At 40.1% G+C, this 17,628-nt stretch overlaps 1 long non-coding RNA gene across 1 annotated transcript in view; it reads right to left on the reverse strand.

The window, feature by feature from the left end:
- Nucleotides 1–11,665: 11,665 nt before the first annotated feature.
- The window catches only part of LOC121820161 (uncharacterized), a 68,694-nt gene continuing 62,731 nt past the window's right edge, over nucleotides 11,666–17,628 (reverse strand). Inside the window, exon 3 of the long non-coding RNA XR_006060594.2 lies at nucleotides 11,666–17,304. This is a non-coding gene — a long non-coding RNA (uncharacterized LOC121820161). The remainder of the gene's footprint in view (nucleotides 17,305–17,628) is intronic.

A 17,628-nucleotide genomic window follows, 5' to 3' on the forward strand; every position in this document is an offset into this window, starting at 1 on the left:
CCGGAAGCAGGCATGGCAACCCACTGCAGTAATATTGCCTGCAGAATCCCATGGACAAAAGAGCCTGATGGGCTACAGTCCACAGACTCACAAGGTGTTGGCATGACTGAAGCCACTGAGCATGCACGCATGCAAGGAAATCCAAACCTCTTGCAATGTGGCAGTTAGTGCCAAAGAGAAGTTGTGGGTAAACTCTCAAGCCCTGGAGAGGACTTGTACTTTAAGAGACACATGGAATGGGCTAAATGAGAACCTAAGAAAGCCCATGGCTGCTCATTTGGGCATGTTGGAAACCATAAAAAAAAAAACTATTCCTCAGGTGCAGAAAAAATGACTTAAAAAAATACGGTGGTAATATACTGCCCTGCTTGAAAACTGATCTGACTAGTCTGTGACCCAAGTGAACTTTCTTTCCTGTCTCTATATTGCTATGGCTATGATCACCACATCTCCTAGGAGCTTGGAAAGGGACAAATCAGAAATTTGGAGATATTCCTTTAGGGTGAGGTCACTTCTGGTCACTTCCTCAGGGCCTTTATTAAATCAACTGAACAGCTATCCTCAAAATCCCCATTAGGTATCTGGGGACCAGTATTTATAACTATCAAAAGATGTCATCTTCTCTTTTGAAAAACAAAGCAAGATAAAGCCATAGAAAATTTGGAAAAATTACAGAGTTAAATTAAAGAAACTAATGTTTATGAGGCTTCCCTTATAGCTCAGTTGGTAAAGAATTGGTTTGCAATGCAGGAGACCTGGGTTCAGTTCTTGGGTTGGGAAGATCCCCTGGAGAAGGAAGTTGCAACCCATTCCAGTATTCTTGCTTGGAGAATCCCGTGGACAGAAGAGCCTGTCAGGCTACAGTCCATGGGGTCGCAAGAGTAGGACACATTTTAGTGACTAAACCACCAACTACCAGTGTTTATGAGAAAATGAAAGCCCTCCTCATAGAGATCACCCATGGGGACTGTGGCTTCTGGAATGCCACTTCCTGGTTATTGCCTCAGGGGTACTGCTGCAGCCATCCCCTGGGAGCGTGGTAGGGAGTGTGGATCTCCATCAAATGCCCATAGCTGGGAGGGCTCAAGTATAAAAGAGCTGTTCAGACACTGGGGCTAGGATGCCAAGGCAAGACTTTGCATCATGTTATTTGGCTGTGTAAGTGCTCCTGAATCTCAGTCTCTCCCAAGGCTCTCAAGCTCATGAAGAATTAAAGGGGTGACACAGCACAGAGTCTGGGCTATCACCAGGGCTGACTCAGACAGTAGAAGCTCTCATAGTACCAGCTGACCACCTGGAGAGGAATGTTGGCAGCCTCTGTGGAGGTCTGGGAAAGATCTCTCTGGAGGAATAAGAAGACATAAAGGTGGCCAGATGAAGGATATAAACTTTCCAGCTTTGCTGGCAAGCTCTCTGAGGTGACAGGGTTGAATGAGATTCACTAAACAGATCTGGCAAATTTCTATGGTGCTAGGCCACTTTTAAGGTACCTTAAAAACAATGTAGGATGTTCTGGACAGAATGTTTACATGCACCCCCAAGTTAATATGTTGAAATCCTAACCCCAGGGTGATGGTATTAGGAGGTAGGGGCCCTTGGGAGGTAGTTAGGTCATGAGGGTGAAGCTCTTATGAATGGTGTTAGTGCCTTTATGAGAAGAAGGCTTTCTTCTCTCTCTGCTCTGCCATATGATGATAGGTATGAGAAGAAAGCCACCTGCAAGCCAGAAAGAGGGCTCTTAACAGGTCTGCTGGCACCTTGATCTTTGACTTCCTGGTCTCTAGAACTGTGAGACATAATGTTTGTTGTTTAAGCCATGCAATCTGAACTAAGACATAGAGAATGCCCAGAACCTTGTAGGAGAATGTATCCTTTTGGGTAGTTCACAAAAAGATGAAAAGCTAAATATCTTTGGAGAAAAAATGAGCTTGAATTAGTATCAGAATTGGTATAAAGAATAAAACCAGGGAAACCCTGATTTAAAATCTTTCTTGTTTATTGTCTTTGTTGGAATCTTTCCTATCACCTAAAAAGTTTCCTAATTAATCAGTCAGAAATTTATACTCTGAGAACATTTCATGGGATTAGTAGTTTTGTAATTGTTTCTGATTTAGTTCATACGTAGTATATATATAAACTATAGCACAAGAGTGTCAAACAATGGAACAGTTTTCTCTCACTATAATCAGGCTTTGCTGTCTCATATTAAAATTGCTGATTTGAAAATTTTTTCTTGCCAGCTTCAAGGTTGCCTGTTACATAATTTCTTATGAAATAAGCCACAGAGCTGAGTTGGTATTACTTTATGTCTTTGATGTGAAATCTGAGGAAGTATAGTTTAAAATTCTGTTATAACTGTTAAAATTGAGATTAAAGTCACTGACCTCCAGGTGACCAAATAAAAATGATTAAAATTAGTTATATTAAAATATATTACTAAGAACAGTTTAAATACAAAGCTGTTACAATTTCTGCTAGCTCCGTGTCTAATCAAGATAATTTGAAATTTTTGATGATTGTGACCTCTTTTATAGTTTAAGGAGAACTTAGTACATAGGATTGTTACCTATTAAATTATAAACCTATTTGAAATTTATGTGGTTGAAAGATAAGCTTTCTTGTGCATTTTGTTACTTAAAGCAGTTCCATAGATGTTTCTAAAAGAACTCAAAGTAGTACTATTTATCCCACAACTATCTTATTTTCTTTGTGTACACCTGGTGTTAGATTGGGCAGAGTTTAGAATATCGAAGTTTAGGAATTCAAATAACACAGGAGGTTTAAGTATTGAAATGATGCTTATTTGCAAGATTGTCATCTTTGCAGGTGACATATCCTAAAGGTACAAGTAGATGTTTATGTAGATAAATACGGATGTACATATACATGCAATTACATACATTTTTTTCTTTATATAATTTGCATTTTTAAAAAATTCTCTCAATGTGTGTTGTGAACCTGATCACACTCCACCCCCACTGCCTGCCCCATGCTTCCTTCCTTCCATGGGATTCTGTGTAGTATAAAGCATGTAAGAGTTGAGGAAGATTTGGGGGCTACATTTGGTGATGTATCCTTGGGGTAAATCCATTATGTCAGTTATACAGAACAAGCAACCTTCCCACATTTCCTTTAAGATTAGTATCAATACCTATGGTCTAGATGCCATAAATATGTATTTGCTAGCCTTGTCCAGCAGGAAGCCTTCCCTGATAAGGCTTACCCCTTAAAAATAGCTGATTCTTTTACATCACATCAGCACGTAGCGTTTCAAGTTGGATTTAATTTTTTTTCTGATTACCATTTTTCAGCCATTTTTTCCCCTACTGCTTTCCCCAAAATGTTCATTTCAAGGTTACCTACTGTTGAAATGCTTGTCACCAAATCTAATAAACACTTATCAATCAGTATCTTATCTGTTTACAAGTCATCAATATTGTGATCACTCACTCTATTCCCTGGGCTCCACCATTAACATTCAATGTTTGTTTACCTCTTAATCACATGGATAGTCCTTTTTCTTCAACTTTTCCATGCCTGGTTCCTCGGAAACCTGCTCTTCATTCAAAATCTGCTGTCTTGTTTAGTGAGAGGCCTCATCCACCTGAGATGATACGGATAGTAGGGTACTGTTATCTGACAGATAAAACAGTTAGATGCATCTGAATCCAAAACCTGTCTTTGCCTTTGTGGATTCTCTTGTGAAAATTGTGTCTCTGACTCTAAACTTTGAGGTTGAAGTGGTAACAATTATGTCATAGAATTACTATGAAGATTAAGTAATAATCTCATAGGATTATTATTGTACATATTAATGATATGTACAACTGGCATGATGCCTAGAACATAGAAAACTTTTATTAAGTGTTAGGCTGTTCTTAATTTTTGCCTAATTGCTTTAGCCAGAAGTCACCCTGGACCATTTTATCCTACAATTAAACTCCATCTTACAACTGTTCACAAAGTACTATTGATTCAACCTTCTAAAATCTTCTAGAATTCATTACCTCCATATTCTCATGGTTTAATTATTTACTGACTGTATCATTGCCACAGTTTCCCTGATCCACTTACAGCCAAAATAAAGTTTTAAAATGCAAATCTTGTCTTGGCTGGGCCCAAATTAAATTCTTCTGTGGCTCTCTGTAGAGTTCACAGTCACGTCTACCTCCACAGTGTGGTGGAGGGACAACTTTCCACTGTCCCTTGAGAGTTAAGTCCTGCTACTTCCCGCAACAAATTACACCTCGATTTTCTGAAGTCTCCAACTGTCTTTACCTTCCCGTGTGTAGTTATACCTTAGACTCTTCTTCCCATTCTCCTTTGATTCATCTGGTTATCCCCCAGACTTGCCTTAAAGTTAGCTCAGGCTTTATCTCCTCTGGGAAGGCATCCTGATGAGCCAGGCTGGTTTAAGTGCCCTTTCTTCCTCTGTGGTTGCCATCATCATGTGCGTAGTATGGCCATAGCATGAATTACAGTATTTTTTTCCTCATGACTCAATTTCCATTTCACCACTAGCCTGGAAACCCCTTGGGAACGTGTTAAATCTCCTGGATATAATTTACACCTTATACATACTATGTCTCAATATATGTGTGTTGAATGAATGGAATGTTGAGTAATTTATTATAATAGAGTAAAACTTGAATGAATCAATAATTAGGTGAATTGATTAATGAATGACTTGAATCTTCAGAATGGGCCAGACTGGCAGGCTTTCAGTTTTTTTCACAAGTAGTTTTCAACACCTTTTTCCCTTTTCTATCTGCCTAGTTTTTGCCTTCCTCTGCTGAGTTAAGTGCCCAAACTCTGAATACCTTTAACACCCCATACATGTCTCTGTATTAATACTTGCCAGCATGTTCTTAACAGAAGATTGAACTAAATTAATGTCAGGGTCATTACTCAATAGAATCCAGAGTCTAGACTCATCAGTGAACTCTAGGGCCATGGCCTTGTCTGATTTATATACTATGCATTGTGGATATTATTGTTCCGTTGAGTCGCTCAGTCATGTCTGACTCTTTGCGACCCCATGAATCGCAGCACGCCAGGCCTCCCTGTCCATCAGTGACTTACTCGAGCTTATAGACTTCTGCAGTGGAAGAACTCAGATTTAATTTCCAAATGCCATGCTATTCTATTTTACTCCTTTTAAGAGTCAAAAAACAAAGAAGAGTCACATTTTATTTATTTCAGTTTTTACTCATGTAAAAGCTGCTGCATCTAAATCAATTGTAGTCTAATTTCTGGTCCTTAGCTAATATTTAAAGTTCTCTGTGGATGTTTTGGACTAATGTTATTATTTCTTTTAATAAACACAAACCAGTTGAGCCACTTCCTTCTTGTGTATGGTCAGTGAGGAGAAAGAAAAGAAATGGATTACAAAATTTTACTTACATTTTGTTGGTTTATGGGCTATTTTGTATCGTTATCTACAATAATAAATGTAGTATATATGGTGATTTCTGAGATAGTTATAGTCAAGCATTGTGATTGACAACAGAAGAAAAACTCAAATATACTGAGATAAAATTGTTTCACCTGAGCTGTTGTTAGGGCTTAGCTGAGAAATAACTTTTTTCCTTCTTATTTCCCACCCCCTTTTTTCTTTCTTTTATTAAACCTTTGTTTCAGATCCCTGTTTCTTCCACATAGAAGGGAGGTTTCTGGACAAGGCCTTGGTTGGGTAGTTAATGACCTCACCTGGACAAGTTCCCACCTTATCTTTTATGTCTTTTGTGTACACTAGACAAATAAAACAGATGAGGAAGAATATTTTGAGCCAAAGAACACAGTGCAGTTGGAAATTCTTGCCTCATGTAGCCATAGCCGTGTTTATTGTTGTTCTAGCTAATACATACTAAAACACAGACTGAAAGATAGGGAACCCTAAACACACCACCCTCTTTCTCACGTCCACACCTTTGGTCCTGCTGAGATTGCTCCATGGACTACCCTGTTCTCTGCCTCTTGAGTGAGGAGGAGTTCATCTTTAAAACCTTAGCTCTCTAGCAAACTCTTTTAGGTCTGCCTCTTCTAAGCACGTTTTGGGTCTACCTCAGAGGTAACTGCCATGTTGAATAATAACCATCTCCTTGCACATTTGTCTTATCTACTAGGTTGTGAGCACCTTGGGAGCAATAGATTGTGATTATTTCACAACCAGATCCTGAGAGCCAAGCTCTGGGTAAGCCAGACACATAGTAGTCACTCAGATGTTTGCTGAATAAATGTGAAGTCTGGTCCTTAGTCTGAGATGATGTAATATTTACAGCCATTGACTCAGATGATAAAATCTTAAGCCAATCAATTAGGCAATATTAAGAAAAATGACTCAGGTGTTCTTTGTAGTTCCCAAAGTATATTGAATGCAGTTATTTTAAAGACCAGGTAAACATTTTGATGAAATATGTTAGCTCTGTAGAGGGAGTTGGAGGTAGAATGGCATAATGGCTAAGAATGTGCCCTTTGAAACCAATATACCTGGGTTGAAAAACAAGTTTTGGTGCTTACTAGACCTGTGACATTAAACCTCTTACTTGCATCAGTTCCATTGTTTGTAAAATAAGTACAATAATGCCCACCTCACAGTGCTAATTAGAACATGTCAGTAAAACTCTCCCCATGGTTCTCAGCACATAGTAAGCAGTGGATACATGGTCTCTGTTATTAGTGGACCATGTGCTCCTAGGCACACCTTTGCTGTAGAGTTTTGGGATTTTGGTCCAACAGTTATGTTTGTTTTCAAATGTCCCCTGATATGTAACTTGTTTGCAGGTGCAAGGATCTGACCTTAGCCTCCTGCCAACTTTGAGCCCAATTTTACAGATGACCTTAAGTCTCACAGAATGAGAGGGGACCCAGTTTGAGTGAGAATTGGCATTTTAAGGACAAGCTTTTTCACTCTCCTCCTTCCCTTTCCACTCACTTCTCTCCTTTCTCTTTCCTATTGCAAGACTTTCCTCATAATGCTTGAAGAAAAAGATGGGAGCATATATAGATGACCATTTACTCATCCAAACTCTGTTCTAGACATAAGTCTTGTGTCCTAGGGGCCTGAACTGGGTGCAGGATTGAAACCCTAGGAGCTTCTAAAGTAGAAGTGTGTGGAGCAGAAATTGATAGAGACGACCAAGTAGACAACTGAACTAGGGTATCAATTCAAAAGTATTGCGTCTACCAGCAGAATTCTGCTGGGAGGTAACATGATAGAAACTTGGGAAAGCAGAACTGAGAAACAGGGTTAAAGGAGGACAGGAAAGAACATATGGAGATATTGCCCTGACTCATGGAGCAAAACCCCCAACAGGTAGCATGGAATAATGGAAAGGTCAGAGGCCTTGAGCCCGGACAGGCTGTGGGAGCCTAAGGCATTCCTCTAGCCTGTTCAAGCCTCATTTGTTACATCTGTAACACGGAGATACTAGTGATTGTCCTATTGTTTTCCTGGGAAGATTCAGGAAAAAGGTGTACCTAAACTATCCAGGCTTTTTCAGGTACTCAGCCCTCAGGCTTGGCTTTGATGGGGCGGGAACCACCAAGCTACTAATACCAACAAAGATCTAAGGGGAAAAGCAGACTTTCCACTTCTGTAGTCTCCAGTCATCCCTTCTGATCCAAGTTTGTAAAGACAGAGAATGGAAAATCAGATGAAGCATTGTTGATGTTTAAGAAGATGATGCCAATGAGCTTAGAATCTGTATTTGTTATGGACAGCTAACCTGGAAGATTGGTTCTGATTGGGTGCTGCTGACATCCGTCTCTAACTCAATTCCTGCCTCTAACTTGGAAAAATGGTGAATGAGGAGTCCTAGAAAACATTTCCCCAGGATAAAGCTGCTTTCTCCTTAGAGATCTAGTGCCTACTTTTCTGATGGAATGAGACACCCTAGTTTGCCTAAACTCTTTTGGAGAAACCATGCAGTTTGGTATTTACTCTAATTTCCTTAATGTACAGGAATGACCATGATAAGTCACAAGTATTTGATCAAAGTATACTGAGCATACATTTGTTTGAAAATGTAGTTGAGTACTTTGGATAAATGGCAGTAATTACATAGCATGGCATTATATAGATGATAATGTGAAATTCAGATGTTACTGATTTTATTTAATGGTGTTTAACTCCTTTCTTGGGAATAAATTTAGTTTGCTTCAACCTAATTGAGGACACTTGATTGAGGTGCTTGCTGTGACTGCCTTAGTGCTCAGCTAGGGGCATATGGAAAAAAGCCAAAGAAAACTGATAGTCAACAATAAGTTCCCTGGATTTGTGTATGTTTCACACAGCATTAGATTTTTTTTTTAATTTTCTGAAAACTGCTTTTACATTAGTCCTTCATTTTTTAAACTGTTATAAATATCAGTGGCTAAAAATAGAAAGAGGAAATGGATATTGATAAATAAGAAATGCTCTTGATTTTTGAGAAACATGTTTTCTTATTTCTTGCTTGCATTTCCAAAGTGACCAGCCAAGCTATAATTTTTGCAATCTTTATATATAGGAAGGATCTCACAGGAGAGAAGCAATAAAATGAGAACATTTTATGATCAAAATTCAGCACAGTTCTTTAAACTTACTGTTTTCCACTGAGTCCTGCAGTAGACATCATAGTGAGTTAAGGGAAAAACATTTTAAAAATGTGTTCTCCACACCTTTTCCCTAAGCGGGTTGTTTGGCTACTTTTTAATCCTGATTCATTTCCCATTTTCCCACAATTTTACATACTTGAGTGCTGAATCTCTCTCTGCTTTTTGTTGTCTTTCTAGTATCAGATAACTGTCCTAAATCAATAATTTGTTTTCATCAGAAACAATTTCCTTCCGTAAAGAAAATATCATTGAGGCATAATTATTAGAATAAGCCTCCTTAATACAACTATGGGGAGAACTATGGAGACTCTGAGTGTTAAGATATGTGTTTGAGTCTCGACCCGGCCACTCTTTTGTGACCAGTCTTGTGATCTTGGGAAAGAGACATTTTTTTCTGAACCTCTGGCTTCTTATCCATGAAATGGGATGATGATACTTTATAGTGATTATAAAAACTAGATGAAATAATGTCACAAAAGCAGAACTGCTTGTAAATTCCAACTGAGAACCTTTTAGATTTTTAGATCTCTACTGAAGTACAGGGACAGTGTCTCCATCTTTTTTATCCTCAGCATCTAGCAATTGAGCAGGCATACAGGAGGCCCACAGAAACGTCTGTGGAAGGAGTTACTGATATTTTCACAGGTGCCTGCTTCATGTCAAGGCTTCTTTAAACATCTGTGAAATCCTCTGGGACCAAAGTTGAAGTTACCAGGATGTTTCTCACAAATCCTGACACTGTTCCTGGCATACCGGCAGTTGTCTCCTGAGGATTTCAGAATGAAAGAGCAGGGGCCGTGCTGGCTGCACACTCTGCTTCTGAGGGAAGTAAAATCTACCATGTCATATATATTTGGCCATTCTTTGTAACTATATCATTGAGCAGAGAAGTCTTTAAACTTCTCTAATGACATGGAAATCTAGACAAGCATAATGAAAGAATCATGCATAACACTGGGAATGATAAATAATCCCAAAGAGATCACAGATGTTCTATCATAAGTACTTTAATAAACTTCATAAAGCTGTTTCCAAATAAAAGCATATCCTCCAATGGCAGTAATTAGAATCTATAATAGAACCAAACAAAGAATTAAAAGAGATCATTTACTGTGAATAAACACACTACATTTGCCCACCTGCATTTTCTACAGCTTTGTAAAAGACTCATGAGTCAGGGTCATGACATAAGAGAACACTGTGCTGTATTCCTAAAACTAGAGCCTGTATAATGGACTAGAGATAGAGCTTCTACTTCTTATCCTGTCATTACTTTATAAAGTGAAGAAAAGTGAATCAATTAATGCCTGTGTGCCTTAATTTCCTAAACTCTAAAATGAGTATTATATTTGCCTTACCTGTCTCTCAGGGTGGCTATGAGGATTAAATGAAGGAATATAACAGATTGCTGGGAAATAAACATAAAAACCTCTTTATGCAGGCATTTTGTGATGATTCTGGCTATAGCAATCGCCCATTATTGATACAAGTCTATATGGTTTCTTTCATAATCTTCAGTGAAGTTATTCCAATTGCCAAAGACTTCAATTTCAGTTTCTGTGTTTTCTCTCCTAAAGACCATGTTGTTTAAGTTGTTATAACTTTTTAAAATATTTGTCTGGCTGTGCTGGGTCTTCGTTGTAGTGCAGCATCTGGGATCTTTAATTGTGGCATGTGGAATCTTTAGCTGCAGTATAGGAACTCTTAGTTGAGGCATGTGGGATCTAGTTCCCAGATCAAGGACCAAACCCAGGACACCTGTATTGGGAGTGCAGAGTCTTAGCCACTGATCACCAGAGAAGTCCCCCAGGGTTATAATTTTTATAAATCTATTGTGAAAATCACCCCCTCAGCTGATAGCTAACACTTGTGAAAGTTGGAGCTTTGGCTGTTGAAAACCGAAATAATAATGTTTGTCTAGTTATTTTAGTAACCCTTATGTAAAGTTTTCAATCTCCTGGCAAAGAATGTGACTGTCTTGTACATTACTTTATCACCATTTTGTAGCATAGGGCTGGGCATAAGTCTTTACCTAATCAATATTTATGAAATAAATGAATGATTCTACTGTATTATTGAGAGATTTCTCCAAAGCAATTTTTAAATTTGTTTTTCAATTGGAGTATAATTGCTTTACAATGCTATTTAGTTTCTGCTGTATATATGTATACATATATCCCCTCCCTCTTGAACCTCCCTCCCGCCCTCCCCAACCCCCTCCCATTTCACCTCTCTAGGTTGTCACAGAACACCAAGGTGAATTCCTTGTGTTATGCAGCAGTTCCCACTAGCCATCTGTTTAACACATGGTAGTGTGTGTATGTCAATGCTACTCCCTCAGTTCATCCCATCCTCTCCTTTCCCTGCCATGTCCACAAGCCTATTTTCTGCATCTGAAGTACACTACTGGTTTCTTTGAAAAATTAACAGTTAGAAAGAAAAATGTTTTGTGTAGATGTGATCAACCATCAGATAAATACTCAAATTATTAGGTTAAGAACCATATACATGCAGCTAATTTGAGGGATATTGTCTGAGCTCAGGCTCCATGTGGATAGGTCAAGAAGCCCTGGAGCTGAAATCCAGTGACATCAGATGGCGTGATGGCTCATAGGTGGAGTTGTTTCAGCTCACAGAAGCTACTGCTTTTTCTTTATTTGTAGAGTTACATTTTTAAAAAGACTTAAGAAATGTGTTTCTACATTAAATGGATTTTTGATGTAAGTCTTCATTTATTCAATGCATATTCAAATGCATTTTATTTATCAGGAGTTGAGATACATATTCAAGGAGACAAAGAAAGACCTGCCCTTGTGGGTCTTATTGTAAACCAATGATGCAGACAAATAAACAAGCAAGTATGACTTTTTTGATAAGGACTAAGGGAATGCATAACAGGATCACCTTAGAGATTAGGGTAGGAGAGAGGGTCAAAATAAACTTTCTAGAGAGATGCTGTCTAAGCAGAAAATGGAGGAAAAAATTTGCCAGGTGGCATGAAAGGTGAACACACAGTAGGGTTGGTCCATGGAGTTGGAGGAGGTGAGTTGGGCAAGAAATATTTTATAGAAGTCACCTAGGATAGGTCATACAGGACCTTGAAAGCAATGTAAGAATTTGGATTTTATCATAAGACTAAAGTCAAATTCTTGTAGGAATTAAACTAGGAAAGTGATCAGATCAAATTAGTTCTTTAAAGATTCTTTCAGCAGGCAGTGCAGATAATGGATTGGAGGCTGAGACTAAACAGAAGGCATCCAGGAAGAGAGGATTAAGATTTGAACTGGATTACTAGCTGTGTTGATGGAGAGAAGCAGACGAGTCTGAAAGAGCTCAAGGGGTTGAATTTGAGGGTGACCGCAAATCTTTGCCAGGGACATGGCTGTAGATCTGAGTATAATGTGAGAGGGACCACAGGATTGGGGTTTATTAGGCGATAAAATCTCACAAAGACCAAGCTGTATGATCTCTGAGGACAAATCCTCTGCCAGGCCAGCTTCGTGAGTGTACACCCTGTACAGTCACATAGACCCCTGACTTAGGCAAGGTGCTTTTAACAGTTTAACACCAAGAGGAGCTACCCCACATCCGAGGTCAGGGGCAGTGGCCTAGAGTGCCAGGCTGCGACGGCGCAGGAATGGCCAAGAGGAGCTACCCCGCGTCCGAGGTCAGTGGTGGCCAGGAGGAGACACCCCGCATCCGAGGTCAGGGCAGTGGCCAGAAGGAGCTACCCCGCATCCAAGGAGAGTGGCGGCAGGGAGGAGACACCCTGCATCCGAGGTCAGGGGGGGCCAGGAGAAGCCACCTCGTGCCCGAGGCCAGGGGCGGTGACCCTGAGGAGCCACCCCAAGCCCGAGGCCAGGGCCGGCAGCTGAGAGGAGCATCCCGAGGTGGCTGCGCAGGCACAGGAGGGCCTAGAGGAGCTATCCCACGTTGAAGGTCAGGAACTGAGGCGGTAAAGAGATACCCCTCGTCCAAGGTAAGGAGCAGCGGCTGTGCTTTGCTGGAGCAGCCATGAAGAGATACCCCACACCCAAGGTAAGAGAAACCCAAGCAAAATGGTAGGTGTTGCAAGAGGGCATCAGAGGGCAGACACACTGAAACCATACTCGCAGAAGACTAGTCAATCTAATCACACCAGGACCACAGCCTTGTCTAACTCAATGAAACCAAGCCATGCCTGTGGGGCAACCCAAGACGGGCGGGTCATGGTGGAGAGGTCTGACAGAATGTGGTCCACTGGAGAAGGGAATGGCAAACCACTTCAGTATTCTTGCCTTGAGAACCCCATGAACAGTATGAAAAGGCAAAATGATAGGATACCGAAAGAGGAACTCCCCAGGTCATTAGGTGCCCAATATGCTACTGGAGATGAGTGAAGAAATAACTCCAGAAAGAATGAAGGGATGGAGCCAAAGGAAAAACAATACCCAGTTGTGGATGTCACTGGTGATAGAAGCAAGATCCGATGCTGTAAAGAGCAATATTGCATAGGAACCTGGAATGTCAGGTCCATGAATCAAGGCAAATTGGAAGTGGTCAAACAAGAGATGGCAAGGGTGAATGTCAACATTCTAGGAGTCAGTGAACTAAAATGGACTGGAATGGGTGAATTTAACTCAGATGACCATTATATCTACTACTGCGGGCAGGAATCCCTCAGAAGAAATGGAGTAGCCATCATGGTCAACAAAAGAGTCTGAAATGCAGCACTTGGATGCAATCTCAAAAACGACAGAATGATCTCTGTTCGTCTCCAAGGCAAACCATTCAATATCACAGTTATCCAAGTCTATGCCCCAACCAGTAATGCCGAAGAAGCTGAAGTTGAACGGTTCTATGAAGACCTACAAGACCTTTTAGAAATAACACCCAAAAGAGATGTCGTTTTCATTCTAGGGGACAGGAATGCAAAAGTAGGAAGTCAAGAAACACCTGGAGTAACAGGCAAATTTGGCCTTGGAATGCGGAATGAAGCAGGGCAAAGACTAATAGAGTTTTGCAAAGAAAATGCACTGGTCATAGCAAACACCCTCTTCCAACAATACAAGGGTAGAGATCCCCAGATGGTCAACACCGAAATCAGATTGATTATATTCTTTGCAGCCAAAGATGGAGAAGCTCTATACAGTGAGCAAGAACAAGACCAGGAGCTGACTGTGGCTCAGATCATGAAATCCTTATTACCAAATTCAGACTCGAATTAAAGAAAGTAGGGAAAACCGCTAGACCATTCAGGTATGACCTAAATCAAATCCCTTATGATTATACAGTAGAAGTGAGATATAGATTTAAGGGCCTAGATCTGATAGATAGAGTGCCTGATGAACTATGGAATGAGGTTCATGACATTGTACAGGAGACAGGGATCAAGACCATCCCCATGGAAAAGAAATGCAAAAAAAGCAAAATGGCTTTCTGGGGAGGCCTTACAAATAGCTGTGAAAAGAAGAGAACCTAAAAGCAAAGGAGAAAAGGAAAGATATAAGGATCTGAATGCAGAGTTCCAAAGAATAGCAAGAAGACATAAGAGCCTTCTTCAGCGATCAGTGCAAAGAAATAGAGGAAAACAACAGAATGGGAAAGACTAGAGATCTCTTCAAGAAAATTAGAGATACCAAGGGAACATTTCATGCAAAGATGGGCTTGATATAGGACAGAAATGGTATGGACCTAACAGAAGCAGAAGATATTAAGAAGAGGTGGCAAGAATAGATAGAAGAACTGTACAAAAAGATCTTCACTACCCAGATAAGCATGATGATGGGATCACTCATCTAGAGCCAGACATCTTGGAATGTGAAGTTAAGTGGGCCTTAGAAAGCATCACTATGAACAAAGCTAGTGGAGGTGATGGAATTCCAGTTGAGCTGTTTCAAATCCTGAAAGATGATGCTATGAAAGTGCTGCACTCAATATGCCAACAAATTTGGAAAACTCAGCAGTGGCCACAGGACTGGAAAAGGTCAGTTTTCATTCCAATTCCAAAGAAAGGCAATGCCAAAGAATGCTCAAACTACTGCACAATTGCACTCATCTCACATGCTAGTAAAGTAATGCTCAAAATTCTCCAAGCCAGGCTTCAGCAATATGTGAACTGTGAACTTCCAGATGTTCAAGCTGGTTTTAGAAAAGGCAGAGGAACCAGAGACCAAATTGCCAACATCTGCTGGATCATGGAAAAGGCAAGAGAGTTCCAGAAAAACATCTATTTCTACTTTATTGACTATGCCAAAACCTTTGACTGTGTGGATCACAATAAACTGTGGAAAATTCTGAAAGAGATGGGAATACCAGACCACCTAACCTGCCTCTTGAGAAATTTGTATGCAGGTCAGGAAGCAACAGTTAGAACTGGACATGGAACAACAGACTGGTTCCAAATAGGAAAAGGAGTATGTCAAGGCTGTATATTGTCACCCTGCTCATTTAACTTATATGCAGAATATGTCATGAGAAACGCTGGACTGGAAGAAACACAAGCTGGAATCAAGATTGCCAGGAGAAATATCAATAACCTCAGATATGCAGATGACACCACCCTATGGCAGAAAGTGAAGAGGAACTGAAAAGCCTCTGGATGAAAGTGAAAGAGGAGAGCAATGTTGGTTCAGAAAATGAAGATCATGGCATCTGGTCCTATCACTTCATGGGAAATAGATGGGGAAACAGTGGAAACAGTGTCAGACTTTATTTTTTTGGGCTCCAAAATCACTGCAGATGGTGACTGCAGCCATGAAATTAAAAGACGCTTACTCCTTAGAAGAAAAGTTATGACCAACCTAGATAGTATATTCAAAAGCAGAGACATTACTTTGCCAACAAAGGTCCGTCTAGTCAAGGCTATGGTTTTCCAGTGGTCATGTATGGATGTGAGAGTTGGACTGTGAAGAAGGCTGAGTGCTGAAGAATTGATGCTTTTGAAGTGTGGTGTTGGAGAAGACTCTTGAGAGTCCCTTGGACTGTAAGGAGATCCAACCAGTCCATTCTGAAGGAGATCAACCCTGGTATTTCTTTGGAAGGAATGATGCTAAAGCTGAAACTCCAGTACTTTGGCCACCTGATGCGAAGAGTTGACTCATTGGAAAAGACTCTGATGCTGGGAGGGATTGGGTGCAGGAGGAGAAGGGGACGACCCAGGATGAGATGGCTGGATGGCATCACTGACTTGATGGACGTGAGTCTGAGTGAACTCCGGGAGTTGGTGATGGACAGGGAGGCCTGGTGTGCTGCGATTCATGGGGTTGCAAAGAGTCGGACACAACTGAGCAACTGAACTGAATGCCCTATTTTTTATATGTTGAAATTCTTCATAGTTCTTGAACTGGGCCCCACAACTTATATGGAGGAGGGGGTTTTTGCAACCGCCTCCAGTATTCTTGCCTGGAGAATTCCATGAACAGAGGAGCCTGGCAGGCTACAGTCTATGGGGTTGCAAAGAGTCAAACACAGCTGAGGGACTTCACTTTCCACAACTTATATAGCTGGTCTGGAAATTACCACTGTGGTTAAGATGTGCTAGGTGTTTGTTAAAATCAGTTGAATGAAAGGCTTCTATTTGTAAGCACAAGCAGTCAGCTTAGGAGTCACAAGGGAGGCAGGAAGTAAGGCCAACTGCTCCTTAACACAGGCCAGTTCCCCTGTGTCCTGCTGCCTGAGGGTAGAGAGGTCTAGAAAATGTGTGCCAGCAGCTAAAGCCGAGCAGTCAAACCTCAGGGATTTGTAACTTGGTTCTGCCTATCCAGTCAGCTGATTCAGCTATGTTGTCTCTTCAATTACTTCTACAGACCAGTCTTTATTTAATACTTATTTAGATTATCCTGCAATGATTTCTTTTTCCTACTGTGTTGACTTCTAATTTTGAATACAGGTTACTCAGATCATCTCTGAATGCTTGATTTTCTTTTGTCTTTTTTTCTATACCAGGCATCATTTTGCTGCATTCAAGTGTCATGCTGTATAATTATTTTTAGATCAAGTATACTTACTGCTTCGATTGCTGAGAGCAAATTATATACTGTATATCCCGTCTATTGTTAGATTTAGGTATAATAGAATTATTTTCATCTTTCTTCATGTTAACTCTTAAATGCTTCTCTTCTATGTGTTTTCTTGCAATAACCTCAGTCATATCTTTTGTTGACATGTATCCTTTTTAAGAATTTATTCCTTCCAGGCTGTTTCTACTTCAGACATTGCTGATGGTCAGTCATTGGTTAAACTTCGTGTCTTAGTCTGTTTGAAATTGTAACAGAGGTACCATAGACTAGGCGCCTTGTAAACAACAGAAATTTATTTTTCACAGTTCTGGAAGTTGGGAAGTCCAAGATCAAGGTGCCTGCAGATTCAGTGTCTGGTTCCTGCTTCCTGCTTCCTAGCCCCTTTTTAAAGTACCTTTTTAAAGGGTACTAATCCCATTCATGAGGGCTTAGTTCTTATGGCCAAATCACCTTTCAAAAAGCCTTGCCTCCTACTAAGATCAGATATTAGGGATTAGAATTTCAATATATGAATTTGGAGTAGACACAGACATTTAGTTCACTTGGCAACCTACGAAGCCCAGTAGCGCCTTCATCTCACTTTTAGACCCAGGGTGGTAAAGGCCCAAAATGGAAAATAGCAAGGACTTGAGAGTCACTGAAATCTTGGTTTGAATGCTCGTTTTGCCAGAATAAGCTGTGTTTATTTGATCCTCTTTCTCTTTATCTGAAAAAAAAAAAAAAAAAAAAAAAAGCAATAATGCCTATCTTGCAGGACAACCTAGAAGAATAGTTCGGTTAATGCATTAAAAAGTTCAGTATATACTAAGTATTCAACAATGGCAGCTACTCTGCAAAATACATTCTGTATTTTCTTCTTAAACCTTCTATAGCTCAAGGAAGACTTGACATATTCTTACTGTGTATAAGGTAAGCAAGATAATCCTATTTATTTTATCTACCTTTTTACCTGTCAATCCATCTATCTCCATTTTATAGATATATATATAACTTAATTTCTAAGGGTTACCTGTAGTATTTTCTCATCTTT

This window comes from Ovis aries, chromosome 8, assembly GCF_016772045.2.
Source record: "Ovis aries strain OAR_USU_Benz2616 breed Rambouillet chromosome 8, ARS-UI_Ramb_v3.0, whole genome shotgun sequence".
Lineage (NCBI taxonomy): Eukaryota > Metazoa > Chordata > Mammalia > Artiodactyla > Bovidae > Ovis > Ovis aries.